Here is a 15,311-nt window from a genome sequence, read left to right as displayed (position 1 = left end):
CAGCATTTACAAATTAAACCTGCAAGCGGCTGCCGCAGCCCTGCCAGACACAGCCGCCTGGTTCGCAAAATAAATTCCTCTGAGTCACTCTGGTTCAGAGGCGGCTCTCTCCGAAATTAGGCTGACTATGGGCTCATTTGCAGAGGGAAATGCAAAAAAGCCACATTTGTCATGCACTAGTGTCCCCAGCTGGCAACAGGGCTCTGCTTTTAACCCCTTGCTTTCCTGTCCCCACAGCTTCCCACGGGGCACGCTTTGGGCATTGCATTTTGACCCAGACCCTGACTTTGAGAAAGCCTTTGATGGTAAAGGACATGAAGAGATTTAACGCTAGAAAGGACATGAAGACTTCAAGCCCATAGCTCAGAATATTGCTCCCAGGAAGAAATAGCCAGGGGCACCCCCAGGACCCATCCCTGCCAAAGGATGGGGGGACTTCTCAGTGTAGGCTCACTGTGGGAAACTTCAGGATTATGATGAGACAAGGCAAAACAAGAAAAGAAAATCCAAGCAGTGCCTCTGTCAAGGGACAAAGGCTGCTCCAAACGCACCTGCACTTGCCAGCAGAGCAGAAGGACCCTTGGAAAACCCGCAGAGTGCTCCAGAAGCAGAGCTACCTCGCCAGAACACACGGATTCCGGAGCAAACAATAGCTCTTTGTATTGCTAAAACGCACCAGATGGCTGATGTGGTGAGGATCCAAGTTTAAGAGATGCACTAAGCTGATGTAGAGGAGGAGCAGGGGTGAGGAACAGAGCAGAGTAACCTCAGGCTCAGCCAGCGCTCGGCGTGTGGAGCCATAAGGAGAAAAGGCTGCAGAGATAACGCGGTGTAAAATTCATCCCTGGCTCACTGAGCACCCTTGCAGGCAAGCTCCTGCTCTGCCAAGACCTACAAATGTGTTCAAAGCCGGTGAACGTGGTCTACAAAGAGGCCCAGGGAAGAAGCAGAGCCTAGAGGAGAGATGATTTACCAGGCTCTGCAGGGAAATACACCTCTTATGTCGCGCAAAAGCAGAATGTAGATGTAGGAGAAGTAAATAGCAAAGGAGAAAAAACAGCAAAGGAGGAAAAAATAGCAAAGGCTCATCCCTAGTGTGCTACAGAGAAAAACCTCTCCTGGAGAAGTGCCCTGTGTGTGCTACTCCCTACAATGCTCCCACCGCGAGGACGTTATGCCAAAGTTAGCAGATCGAAGCGGGGGGCAAAGCACCAAGTAGTGAGTCAGAGGAAGAGATTTTTGCCTATAGATGGTAGAAATGCGACACAGAGCGCGTGAGATGTAAAGGGGGCAGGTGGGGGGTGGAAATGGCCACCAGATGAGGTGACACACCAAGAGATCCAACAAGCCACGTAATGCCAGCTGTAAAGCAGGGCAAGCATGGGAGCTTGCCTGAAGATCTCCGCATTATGCAAGGCAAGACAGTAAAATTACAACAGCCCAGCCAAAAAACTCGCATTCTGTAGTGCTGCTGTCATCGTCCCAGCGGGCACTATAAACTGCAGAACAGCAGAGGAAAGATACAGGCGGATATTTTGAGTAGTGGAAAACCAACAATAATATCAGTTATAACCAACTGAATTCATGAATCAAATGAGCCCAAAGCTGAAGTGAGTGGTTCCTACAAAGGAAAAACCAAAATTTGCACCCAGAGCTGCTGAGACCCAGGGAGATCTGCGCTAGGGTTACTAGGGCGTCATTGGAAGGGATGGAGCATCTTCTGAGCACAAGAAACAGTCTGTGCTGGAAAGTGTGAAACTGTGGCATCAGCTCTGAAAGACGCGATGGTTGCACCCTCCGATACCTGGGACTGAAAGGGACAGAGGATTCACAGGAGGAGAGGACCAGGCACAGCCAGAGGATGCACAGGAGGAGGGGACAGGCACACACATCCTCACCAAGCACAGCCTCACAAGTCCAAACACAGCAACGGAACAGAAACACGCCATTTTCAACCTAAAAACACTAGCAGAGCCACGTGCAGGCAGGCGCCCGGGTTAGGGAAAGGGGCCGCTCGGGGCGGTGGCTGCTGCACCGCGCCGGGACAGTGGGTACAGGAGCTCGGCATCCACCGCAAAGCACAGGAGTGTCCCCCGGCAGCGGGGTTTGGAGGGCGGCCAGCGTGAGGCTGTCTTTCCACTCTCTCATACCTGGCACCCAGCTGAGCTCGCCCAGAGCAGCCTGCAAAGAGTTTAACGCTTCCCTCGGCCGCCGAAAACCGCGTGCAGATTTGCACCCTCGCAGCCCCGGCCGTTGCGGGCCACCCGAGACCCACCCAGCCCCCAGAACAGTTGTGCTCCTATTCCTTATTAATAAAACCCAGGTTGTTCTAAGCAACAAAATGATGGTTTCCCATGAATTTGTGCAATTTGTCCTGGCAGCCTGTCCGTGCTCCCTGCCCATGACGTGGGCAGGACAGCAGCAGGGAGCTGGCAACATCAAGGGTGCCACGCTGCCGGATGCTGCTGGGGTCATCACGGGGCAACACAATAAATCTCCTGCAAACCCTTGATTTCCGCCTGTGCCTCACTTTCCACCCCCAAATCAGACATGCTGCAGCTTTTGTCAAGCTGAACTCTTAGGACAGAAGGAAAAACTACTGGTGATTTATTTCTCGACCCAAAGCTATCCCTTTCAGAGGAGGTCTCCCATGCCAAGTCCTAACTAAAAAAAGAAAAAATAAAATCACATTCATTAGTCAGCTCATTTGGCTGGATCTGTAATAAGAATGTAATAAACTTTCCATATGTCTCTGATAAACTAGGCAGCTTAAGTTATGAGCAGAAAAAGGCATCAATTTTTAAAATGTCAAAATTTGCCATGTAACTTGGGCCAAGCACTTGTTCTTAACAAGACAGTGGAAGGAGTCAGATCCAAGTTTAGAGTCGAAAGAGCTGGAGGAGGACATGACAGCTCAACTCTTGTGGCTCCTTTTAAAGCCCTTGTTTTCACCAGCAACATCCGTGGCGAGTGCGTTCCCCGGCGCTGACAGCTGGCTCTCCCTGCTCCCAAACCAGGATCCGACCCTGACCCACCACAGCCAGGAGGTGCTGGTGACCCCAGCAGAGCATCCCTCGGCACGGACCCCAGCAGCCCCAGGATGCCCCCCTTTGCTGCGGGCATGGAGGTACGGTGTGACGAAGAGGCTTTGCATTTCCAGGCGTGGGACTCCACCCTTTGCCCTCCAGCCCCAGGTATTCGATGCATTTACATTCACACTCGCCTCATCGCAGGAGGAAGAAAAACGGCGACCTTTCAGGCTGAGGCACGTCCAAGGCTCGTTACCCTGAACTAAGCTTTGATGAAACCGTGTATTTTAGCATGCACAAAGCTAGCTACGCTCCTCTGGAAAAAGGCTCTTGAGAAGTACTGACACCCTCAGGTATGGCCCACACTCATTCCAGCCGTCAGGCTTACACACAGCCACGGCGTGAGACCTTCACCTGCCAGACTTTTGATGCTGAGCCCTGTGAACGAGCTGTTCGAGGGATGGGGGCAAACCCTCACCCTGACCCCTGGGCAATGGGCACCATGGATGGTGGCACAAGGGATGCAGCAGAGATGCAGATTTGGACTGCGGGGTCTATCAAACAGTCGGCCTGAGGTACAGAGACTGGTCCCCCGTCCCCATCCAAGCTGTGGGACGGCAGGAGCAGGATGAGAGCAGGCTGGGACCGTGTTTTTATATATTTTGCAACCTGCCCTCCTTGCAGCTAGGCACAAAGCCGGACCTCGCTCAGGGGGTGAATCTGAGCATGATCAACCTCAAAGAGTGATGGTCTTTCAGCACTTTAATTACAAAGCAGTAGGCAAGAACAGCCCGCCTGATGTTCAGCAGGAAATTGAACTGCACAAGCAAGGCAGACATATTCCTGCACGGCTCCCCTAGCAACTCTGGGAAAGTTTCCAAATTCTTGCACCATTAACATTTAAGGAATCGTCTCTGAACTCTGGTAGTTAAACAGTGAGGAGAAACAAGACACTGTAAATGGATTTGTTCGGTGTAGGTCAGTTACTGAAGGGGCTGTTTAAATCAGGGCTTGCTGTTTCACACTGACAGCAAAGGTCTGGCTCAAAGCACTTCATCATTTTAAGTTTTCCACCTATTTTTTTTTTTTTTCTTTGACCACTTTCTGACAATGGCAATATCTTACACAGCCGGGCCCTCCTGCAGCGCACAGCGAAGGTGAGGGGACACAGAGCCTCTCGGGTGAGGACTCCTGTTCATATCCGCCCTGAGGCCACGGTGATGGGCGGCCCAGCAGGACAAGCCGCCCCTCTGCAGCAAGCTGGCTGTCACATCCCAAATGCCCAGGGTGGGTCAGGTCAGTGGCCGTGCATGACCATGGCAGTCAGCGCCGGCGGGAAGGGGCTACGAGCGGCTGTGCCCAGTGCGGGCGGCACGCAGGAGCCCTCGCTCCCAGCACAGCACAGCACATGTGCATCTGCAACCACAGCCCGCCTCTCCTCTCCTCTTCTCCCCCTCACGCCACACCAGAAGACATCTTGATGCTCTGGGCAGGAAAAAAAAAATGCCATGATTTATTTCCCCACACGCATCGGCTTGACATCTTTATTGGTGTTTACAGCAGGAACAGACCTCGGTGCAGGAGAGGGACTGCACATACAGACCCTGACATCCAATTGTGTTTCTCTGATGCCCAGCACAGGATGCTCTGGGGTCTTGGGACGCCCTTGAGCATCCCTCATTTGGAGTGAATCATTTCCTGGCTAAATCGCCGTACGGCTGCGGCTGCCAGGATAATAGCAGCTGCAGGAGCTCTCTGTGCCTCAGGCTGGGGTTGGTAGCTACAGACCAAGGCTCTCTTCTGGGTTTTTTCTCGAGTGCCCATCTTATATTTGAGCTTGGTCTGAGTGCCCACTCTCTGAGGGTAAGTGCAAATTGTCCCTTTTCAAACAAGTTGGAGCTCTCTGGCCTCAGACTTTAACACCAGCCCAGAAGATGCCTAGTTTCTTCCCTCCCCTTTTTTAGTTATCTTGCCCAATGCTACACAGAAGTGTAATTATAGTTACAAACTCCTGATTCACTGTCCTGAATCCCAGCTGGAGAACCAGTTCTCTGTCTCCACTATCCTCTAGCAAAGGTGCCAAGCCCATGGATTTGGGCATCTAAATCTAGGAATCTAATTTTTTAAAAATTTTTTTTAAGCCAGCCATGCACAAAATGCACCTGTATTGGCAGCCAGCAGGTTCTGGGCCAGCCCTGTGCTGGGTTTCAAGCCTCCCAGTGCCGCAGCATGGTGTGAGTGGTGCACCCAGGCCGGGAGAGCAAGCAAAGCAGCAGCACCCTCCCTGCTCCCAAACCACAGCTCCCTGCCACGCTGCCCGACAGCACGCCATGGCACACACAATCTTTTGCTTTTCCAGCCTGCCCTGGCATGCCTGGCTTTGCAAGACACCGTTGCCATATGGCCAGGCTGCCCCCGAAGCAGCTGTGCTGGGGGGGCTCTCTCCGGCCACTTTCTGTGCCTTTTAAGGGCCCTTTATGTCACTCTCTGCCTCTCGGTCTCCTCCTGTAATAGTCTGAGCCGGTCTCACTCCTCTGCTGTGGCCGTTCACGCGATGCTCACAGGGGTGATGCTCATGGGGCTGTCCTGGTGCAAGCTGCTGGGCAGCACAACCCCGGCATGCCCCAAGCCATGCCACGGCAGAAAGTCAAAGCCTCCCTGAAACAGAGCGCGCTTTCTACAGCCCCTGCCCCTTCCTAGAGCTGGCGAGCAAGAGAAAAGAGAAAAACGCAGTCCAAAATGTGCCCCCGCCCCAGCTGAGCTGCCCTCCCCATGCACCCAGCGGGATGCACTTGCCCACCCTGAGCATCAGGCAAAGCAGCACCATCAGGGCAGGCGGCTATAGAGGAAGGTTACAGAAATAACTGACAATTCACCAAACCCCAGTGAATCTGCATCTCATTCCACTGGGGACAGAGAGCACGTGAAAGCCGTTTGCCGGCGGTTTCAGACTCGCAACACTGACCGTCACCGTGCCGGCACAGCCACTGCCTGACCCCGGCTCCCTCTGCAGATCTCTGCTGCTGCTCAAACGTCAAGGGCATTTCTCCTCCTGCCCGCTGTGCGCTGCCCGCACAGCCAGCTCTGCGGACCCCCCGGCAGGCAGCCTCGCTGCCAAACTCAGCTCAGGTGATCAGACACGCAGCTGGGAGTTACTGGGAAGGGAGCAGTTCCCCCCGCTCTGCAGGGAGACCGGGACCACCCAGAGCTTCAAAATCTGCGCCCAAAAGTCCATGTGCATCCCAATCCTTGTCCTGTGTCCAAACTGCTGACAGCATCTCGATGCAATGTACTGCAACGGAGGATTAACGGCCCGGGGAGAAGAGAGGACAAGTTAACCGAGCAGATCGCTTGTCCGGGCACCACCTGCCACCACGGGGCTTCGATCCCATTCAGGTCCTCCAGACTAGGGCACAATTTAAGAGTAACCCTATGTAATGAAGTCGAACTCAGCTCTAATTAGTTCTTCCAGGACCACCCTCTGTATAAAATACAGTTAATTATGCTCCAGCCTAATCACCCTGCCTCTCCTGCAAAAGGCACGGAGCATACCGGCAGAGGGGACCGTCCCCCGGCGGGGCCGGGGGCTCACGAGAACGAGACGTGCTTGTGCCAACAGGCAGCTTCTGTGCACAAGGTACCGGCGGCTGCTTCAGAAAAACAGATTCGCCATTTGGAGACGGTACAAAGCGCTTGTGTTCCTCTGCAGCCCGAATGTTTGCTAGATGTGTAATTCTCTCCACTAACAAATCCAGGAGGAAAAAAAAAAAAAAAATTCTGGAAGGACTTTCTTACATCCTCCTGGGACTTTGTTTCAAGTCTAATTGCCACTTACACATCTTTAATTTCAGGTGTTGACCTTGCAACTTCTCCTAATGCAAACTGAGGATGGACTGCAGAGGCTGCTCCTCTCCCCAGCCCGGGAGGCAGCAGTGATTGCAGCGGGTGTTGCATCAGACAGCAGCGGTGTTCCCAGCCTCCCAGCCCTTCGTGATGCCAGGGATGGGGCTGAGGCTGCCCCAGCCTCTGCCGAAGGACCTGGATCCACGGACACTCACCTCGGCTGGGCTGTGGGTATTTATACTCAGCGGTACTTAAAAAAAGATTTAAAAAAAAAAAATGCATAAAGCCAGCAAGCTGCTCAGCCCTGTGCCAAGACCCTGCACAAGCCTGGCCAGAGCGTCACGGCCAGCCCCAATGTTCAGAGGGGGGCCCCAAAAAGCCTGCAAAGCAGTGTGAAATCAGGCTGGGGATGGGAGCAGGCTCTGAGATTAGCCCTGGATGGTTAATGAATGAGCAACCGTCCAGCAGCTGCAGCAGCAAGGCAGAGACAGCCCCGAAACACAGCCTGGCCAGCCAGAGCCAGCACACGCACAGCACTATTCACCTTTAGAAATAAAAACCACACTTACTGACACACACTCGCATGATCCAGCGCTCCTCAATTTACTATTATATATTTCAACAAGTCAAAATTCACCTGGTCAATAATGCTGCAATGAGAGCCCATCGCTCAGCCGCACCCGCAGCTCGCAGGCACGATGATGCATTGGCATCAATCACTGGGCGCAGGAGAAATAAAAGCACTGGAATATTGTTGTCCCAGGATTAATGCCTCTTGCTGTGAAAACAAATGTCCCAGACTTGCCTCAACATTCGTTTTTGATAAATGATTTGACTTCGCCTTGACACTCCTGTAGCAGCAGGAGACCATTATCCTGAGACAATGTTTTATTCTATTGACATTATCTCTTAATTATAATGTGAGTGATATCAAAGAGAGCGAGAGCCCACCAATTCCTCAGGCAGAGTTTCAGCAGTTTCTCCTGTCAGGGTATCTGGGAGAGATTTTAGTACAGCAGTTCAATGATCTGCTCAAGTCCAGCCTGTAAAGGGCCCCTCGAGGAGGGGCAGGATCCTTACCTGACCCACCTCCATCACAGCAAGCGGAGCTGCACCACTTCACATAAGCTCAAGGACTATATATTTTTATCCAGTAGCAAGTGGTTTGGTTTTTGGTTTTGTTTTGGGTTTTGTTTGGTTTTTTTTTTCCATTTCCAGAAGCAGGGAGCTTTTTAGAAAGACAGAAAGGTCATTTGCATATTTTTAAATGAGATTTTTAGCAAGATTCAAAAGGGATTTGGCAATTACTATACCTCAGAATATAGTTAACATTCAGATGAAGTTTTTGGAAGGGATCATAAACCTTATGCTTCAGGGATTATGCCAGTTGCTAACTACTGGCAGGAGACCGAGGAGGTGAGTTATGCACTCACCTTTGCTATTTTGGGGTTAGTTCCCCTCCCTGGAAGCACCCAGGAGCAGGCAGAGCCCAGGCGCTGCCGTGCACAGCTCAGCCTGTGCTCCAAGCAGTGGGGGTTGGGCTGTCAGCAAGTCTGATTGGCATTAATTGTTTGCAAGATTTTGTTTTGCAAAACCATTTTGCACGCGGTGAATAAACAAGAAGACAGGGAACCAAAGCACTCTCTCATCTCTAAATCCCTGAATCAGAGAAAGCACGCCTGCTCCCATCCGAGAGCACTGCAGAGCAGCACATCGCTGCTCTGGAAGGAGGAAAAAAATCAGAGAACAGCATTTTTAATATTTAAACTGAGCCAACTTAATTAATTTGCAAGAAAAAAAAGGCACAGCATTTTGTACTGGGATGAGCTTTCTCTACAGCAGAAAACAAAAGGGCATGTCTGGTCGCCAGCGCAGGCTCCCACCAACGCCTCCCTCCCAGCAGGGCTGGTGCATGGGGCGTAGGTGCCCGTGCAGCGTGGCGGGAGGGCCGGACCGGGAAAATCAGCTGTGACATGTTCAGCCGAGCGGGATCAGAGGGAGATGACGGGGCTCATCATAACATCTTCATTCCTGCTCTGCAGCCTTAAGCCAAGGCATCTTTGCCGGTGACAGCACTGCAAGTCCCCCGTGTGCTGCGGGGGCAGAGCAATTAGCAGTGCCCTCACAGTGCAGGCAGGGTCTGGCATCCCACAGCCACGCGTTATGGGGGGGCACGCTGGCAGGTAAGGACATCCCTCAAATAACTAGGAGCTCCATCAGTGACGGGGCGGTGGGGACCAAGTCCTATCTCAGCTTCATGGCAGCACTTACTGCTCTTGTATTCAAGCCATACCCAGTTCTCCATCAGCGGTTTGAAACCGGAGCGTGAAGCTCTCCGTAGGGAGCATGTGTTGATTTGTTTCACGATTTCCATTAATTACCAGGTAAATGAGATCCCTGCACACTCCTTGGGCACCTTGCCTCATCTGTTTGGGCTTTTGACAGCTGCTGGAGCGGTAAGTATGTTTTCATCACATGATGCCTGGCAGGGCACCCTCTCCCTCACTCTGACCTCCAGAATCATCCCATCTGCTTTATTTCAGCATTCCCCCCCCTGGAATTTGTTCTCAGCAGCTAAAATCCATCCTGGTGCAGGCAGGGGAGCTCTGAGCCCTCGAGGCTTCAATTAGCTGCGGAAAAGTACCTTGGAGCCTTGAGGCTGGCCACGGCTCTTGGGTGAATGCCACCCAGTACGCTGAATTTAGGACCTGGCGAAGGGCTTGCGTCAGGCTGAGCTAATGCACGCGAGGCACCAAGCGAATCGATCACTGGTGCGTTAAACTTTCTCTGCTGAAACCTTTCCTGGAAAGCCAATTAACAGCACCTAGTGCCCCCTCCGGCTGCTTTTATTTCGTAATTAAAGTCAGGCCACAGCTGAGCAACAGCAACCTTTGTGGGGAGGTGATGGGGAAGAGGGGAATAATCTTTGATTTATTACAAGGGAGAGAGTCCGTAGCCCGGCTGCACATGGGACTTGTGGAGTGGCACAAGCTCAATGACTTAAAGCCCTATTGCACCGCGGGGGCCAGGAGGTGAGGCAGGGCTGCTGCACAGGGCAGGGCTCCTTCTCTGTCCCAGGAGACTTCCAGGGACGGAAAATAAACCGAGTGGGAGGTGCAGAAGATGCACGTGGCCGTGACTGCACTTAGCCACAGGGTAGCCCCGGTTAATGGGCGACTGAAGGAGGTCTTGGGGGACGCAGGCAGGGGTGAGCCCGGAGCACCCAGACCAAGATGCATGCAGGCGCCTGGAGGACACCAAAACCATCCCCAAACTGCATCCCTAGGGAGCTAACCCCTCGAGGTGAGCCCTCTGCTCGAGTCCCGCATGGAAACGCACCTCCTGGGCAAGGCACGCTCCCACCCCACCGCCTGTAATGATCCCAGCCCAGCAAGCTGCATTGCTGATTTAACAAGGATGGTTTTTTTCTGGGGCAGGGGGACGTTTCAGATCAGATTAAGGGGTGGGACATGCTCCTGTACCCGCTCATTTACAGCATGTGACATGCCCCAGTGATTTACAGGCACGCAGAGGGCCTGCAACCCACTGTGGCTTTCAAGGATTACTTAACACAGGATGAAGTAGATCAAACGCAAATGGGTGGATGGTATGTGAACTGCTCCAGCCAGCCAGGGCTGCTAAACCCTCTGGTTTCTTTCACAAGGCTTTGAAATGGGGAAATGTAGCTTCAGATAATTTATTTGCTAGGGGCACTGGGGAGGGCAGGGGAATATTTATGAGCCAAAGAAAATCCACAAGGTATGTCTCTGGGGATGCACCCGCCAGGGCACCAAGCACCATTTAAGCAGGGAGGAGGGAATGTGATCCCTGCCTTCAGCCCTGGCTGCCGGGGAGAGGGGTCACCTCCTCTGGAGCCCAGCCAGAGCCCCCCAACCATCCCTGCCGGGGTGTGGAAATTAATACTGTGCACAGAGCACCTTCTAGAGAAGGGGGAAGAGCAAACACGGGGCTGTTTGGCAGCTCTCTGTGGGCAGGCAGGGACTGCCCCTTGGTCTCTGCCTCCCCATGGGGTCAGACCAGCTAGTTGGTTACCAGAGGGGCAGGTGAGATGGACCCCACAGGGGATCTTCTCTATACCACTCCAGGATGCTCAGCACATCTGGATTCAGAGCAGGCCTGCGAGGGGACTGAGTTACCAACACTGGGAACTGCTATTTGCTAAAATAGTGCTCAAAACAAGTCCCAATCACCATTTATTTTTGTTGGCACTGAAGGCAGTTTCACTGCTTCTCGTGGCATCCAGCACACTGGAAACATGGTGCTCACAAGGGAGATAGCTAAGAGCGAGCGGTTCAGCATCTTAATTAGGGGCACTTGATGCAGATAAGAACCATGCACTGTGAACCTGGCCAGCACCAACCTCCAGCCCCCCCAATTCCCATGGATCTGCTCCGTTCCGGTTACTATATATGTGGCCCCAAGCCAGAGACTTACTTGGAAAAGCAGAGGAAGTCTGCAGCAAGGGGGGAGAGGGTAATTCCTTGAAATGCTGTCTTTGGGGATGGGATCTGCAGTTGCTGGAAATTCTTTCCCTGGAAGCTCAGTTGCAAAGCTCAGCTCCCTCCCCTCGATGGCTGCCAGGCCGGTGCAATGCCTCATGCTCGGCACTACGTGCAGCAGGACACTGCGACCCACGGTTTGTGGGCACAAGGTGAAGCCTCCTGTCCATCGCATCGGTGGCTCAGCAGGCAATTTCCCACAAGAACCAGTTCAGAAACCAGTGCAGATGGAAAAGACAGAAAAAGCAGCTGGGTCCTGTAGGGAGGTGGGGTTTTTAGCAAAGCAGTGCAGCCACAAGCAATGTTATTAAGCCCAGAAATTCAGCTGGATACCCCCAGAAACGGTGCTCAGCAGCAACATCTGCAGTCACAGGGGTAGACAGTGAAGATAGGAAGGATCGCCAGCCTGGGAACCAGGCTGCTGAGGATTGCCTCTACCTGAGGACAATGACCATGTGGGGCTGGCAAACCCCCCCCCCCGGTCCGGTATCAGCTGCTGGGGATGGGCCCTGGCCCTGCAGGACCCAGGAAGCAGGCGGAGCAGGGCCAGGCACAGCTCTGCAGACCCTCCTCATCCCGCAGACGCTGCACACATCCGAAGCGGCAGCCTGTGCCATCGGCATCAAATCTGAAGCCAGCTCGCGTCTGGGAAAATCATGAACTTACAAAAGGGGAAAATAATAAACTTTAAAAAAAAAAAAAATCCCTCTAAAATAACATTGTGTGCCTGTGTCCTAACCCCCAGGAACCATGGGTTGAGAGATCAAACCTTATTCCTCAAGGGACTGATATCACCATTTGGTATCAATTTTCCATCTGACTGCTCCTTTTTAGGAATTGTTTCTCTTGCTCCAGAAAACGAGCGCTCCCAGGGAGCCACTGAGCGCAGGGAGCCCTGGCTCTGCACCGGCTGCGCGTCACCCCTCCGACCTCGGATTGCAGTGGGACCTCCCCACTGGGCACTGCCCCACACAGATGCACGCCACGATCGGAAAGTGAAACAGGGACTCGATACAGGGCCGTGGTCTGGTTTGCTCCAACAGAGCCGAGGTTCGGCACGTGAACTGCCATGAGAAGGTGGTGGCAGGGTGACTTGGGAAGCCCCGTGCCCACAGCAGCAAGGATGGAGCATCCCAAAGAGAGCATCCCTGATGCTCTGTGCGATGGGCTAAGGCTGTGGCTCTCACTGCCAGGACACAGCAGCACCTCGGTAAAAGGAACTGCTCAAAGCAGGGAGTACGTTATGGTTTTTTCCTTCCCTTTTTGAAGGGCAGGAGAATTTCTGACAGCCCTGGGTGGAGGAGCTTGTGCACACACTGGCTTTTTCCCAGGAATGGTCCAGCCCTGACTTTGGTGACTAGCGAGGCGGTAAAATTAAGCTCCTGTGTCCTCACGAGCAGGAGGTAGAAGGACATTTAGTCACACTCTTTAAATGAGGCATTGAACACCATAAAGTTTAACGCCGACATCCGACACACACTTGGGAGCAGAGACTTCTCTGCCAAAGCCCAGCAGCCCTTATTTGCTTTCTGCAATAACAACACACTCGACGCGGGTCTCAACACATTTGCACGTGTGGAGGGTGTACCCACGGCACGGCTCACGCTGGGGGCAACGCTGGGGTCGCCCAGGACTGCCCCTCTGCCATGCTGCAAGGGAAGGGATGCGGGCAGAGATCTCTGCAGCACGGGGCACCTCTCAGGCAGGCTGGTCGGCAGCCAAGGTAGCAGACGGCTGCGCAGAGCACTGTGCTGGCCAAGCACAGAGGGCAGCTGAGGGCCAGGGCTGCCGGGCACCGCTCATGCCAGCACTGCGGCACAGAGCAGAAAAACACTTTCTGCTCGGTGTCAGACTGAGAAAGGGCTTAAACCAGGGCAGATCCCCATGCACACCCTAGAGAGGGGGGGTCCAAGCTGAACCCCCAGCTCGCACATAGGAGGGATGCTGGTTTAAGCTGCACACACCCGTCCAGGACCCGAGTCCTGCACCACAATGCGACACAGCAGAGATCCCTGCCCAAGATAGGATTAAACCCAGCCAGCGTGGGAGCACAGGCAAACCCCGCAGCGCCCAGGCACGGGCAGGCCATGCAGGCTCTCCTCCAAAATCACATGAGCTTGTTGTCCTCCCTCCAGCTATTTCCTCCCAGACAGAGAGGTTCATTGTGGCCAAATGCAAGAGAAACCAGGTGCCACAATTCACTCCATCTCCTCCTGGCACCTCTTGCCTGGACTTTGGGCCCTGCAGTCCCACACTGCGGCCTCACACAGATGGCTGCATGCACATAAAGCTCAGTCCCCTATAGCTGCCAGGGAGAAAAACACTTCCCCGTCAAACATCATGATGCCACCCCTATAACTGCAACAGCACCAGCTACACATTGCTATTTTTGTTTGTTTGTTTGTTTGGCTTTTGTGTTTTGTTTTGGGGTTTTTTAAGCAATAAGAGGCACAGCTCTGCCCCAGGAGACGAGCCTGCCCACAACCTCCACAGCAGCAACCTCACTCACCGCCCTGCATCGCTGGAGGATTTTGCCACTGCTATAAGAGTCCTGCACGCAGGGGACCGGAGCCACAGCTTGTGTGTGCTCAGGAGCAAACCTGGATGTGGTGAGGAGAAGCGGAGCAGCTACACGTCACAGCAGAGCAGAGCAAAGGCTTGCTGGGTCTCAAACCAGAGCCTCCTGTGCCTGCTGGTGTTTTAACCCAGCACAACCAATGATGGGCACCTGGGAGCACCAGGACGCAGGTGAAGGGGATAACACAGAGGCTGCTCCTGGTGCAGGAGGGTCTGAGCTGGGTCTGAGCCCCCTCCCCAGCCCTGCACCCCAGAGGATGGCTGAGCTGGGGGTGCTTCAGGGAAAGTGGGATAGGGCTGGAGAAAGGGAATGGGAACAGCTCCGTGCTGCATTTATACCACGTTTATAAAAGCACCCTACCCCCAGTGCAAATGGGGAGGGCTGTGTTATCCCTGGTCTGTGCTCCAGAGGAGCTGCTGGAGGTGCTGTCACACAGTAAGGGAAAATAAAGCAGACACCAAGCCCTGAAAGTCCCCCCCATCCCTTCTGATCCCCCCACCTGCACTGCTGCCCAGACCAAAAGGCAACTGCTCTCAGCTGGAGACACTCTTGGTGATGAAGCACCTCGTGGATGGAGACAACCGGTTCATCTCCCGTGGCTGCACCAGGCTGGGTGAAAGGAGGCTCCCAAGGCTCTGCACAGTAAAATGAGATTGTTGTGATAATTACTGAGCCTATGGAGGCCAATTAAAATCCTTGGGAGAATGTAAATGACTTCAACCCGGCTTGGTGCTGGGGAGGGAGAGGAGGTGCTGTGCTGGCTCCTTTGCAGTGAGGGAGTGTGTTGCATCAGGGGTGCTGGCTGTGCCTTGCTGGTGTTTGGGCTGTAACAGCCCTGAGCACCACGTACAAAGGCAAAGGGAATTGGCAAAGGAGAATGAGTCAGGGCCAGGAAAGGACTTGGGGGTTATGAGAAGCATTTTAAAATGAATTGGAAACTTCACAAGCAGCCAATAAGGTGACTGAAGCGCAGGAGAAATACAGTTAGAGCGCTATGAGCTGATGAATAACCACATTGCAGCGTGGCCGACCAGCTGCGGCCGCAGCCAGTACACAGGGAGGGGGGACGAGTGCCAAGGAGCTCTGCTGATCAGTCCAGCTTGGCAGTGGTGTAAACCAGGCAAGTGGGGACTGCTGAGGATGGAAAATGGCCTAATAGCCTGCTGGGCCTTCTGTGCCCATCCAAGCTCTCGACAGCGGGCCAGGAGCTGGGGCTCTCCATCCCTGCCTCAGTTTCCCCACTTCATGGGGGCACCCGCAGTGGGGTTTGCAAAGTGCCCTGAGGTTAATGTGTGGATTATATGTTCACAGGCATCTCATTTATAGGTGAAGGACCCTCCC

Source organism: Gymnogyps californianus, chromosome 16 (assembly GCF_018139145.2).
Source record: "Gymnogyps californianus isolate 813 chromosome 16, ASM1813914v2, whole genome shotgun sequence".
Classification (NCBI taxonomy): domain Eukaryota; kingdom Metazoa; phylum Chordata; class Aves; order Accipitriformes; family Cathartidae; genus Gymnogyps; species Gymnogyps californianus.
The sequence above is the reverse complement of the archived record's forward strand: the minus strand, read 5'-3'. Positions refer to the sequence as shown.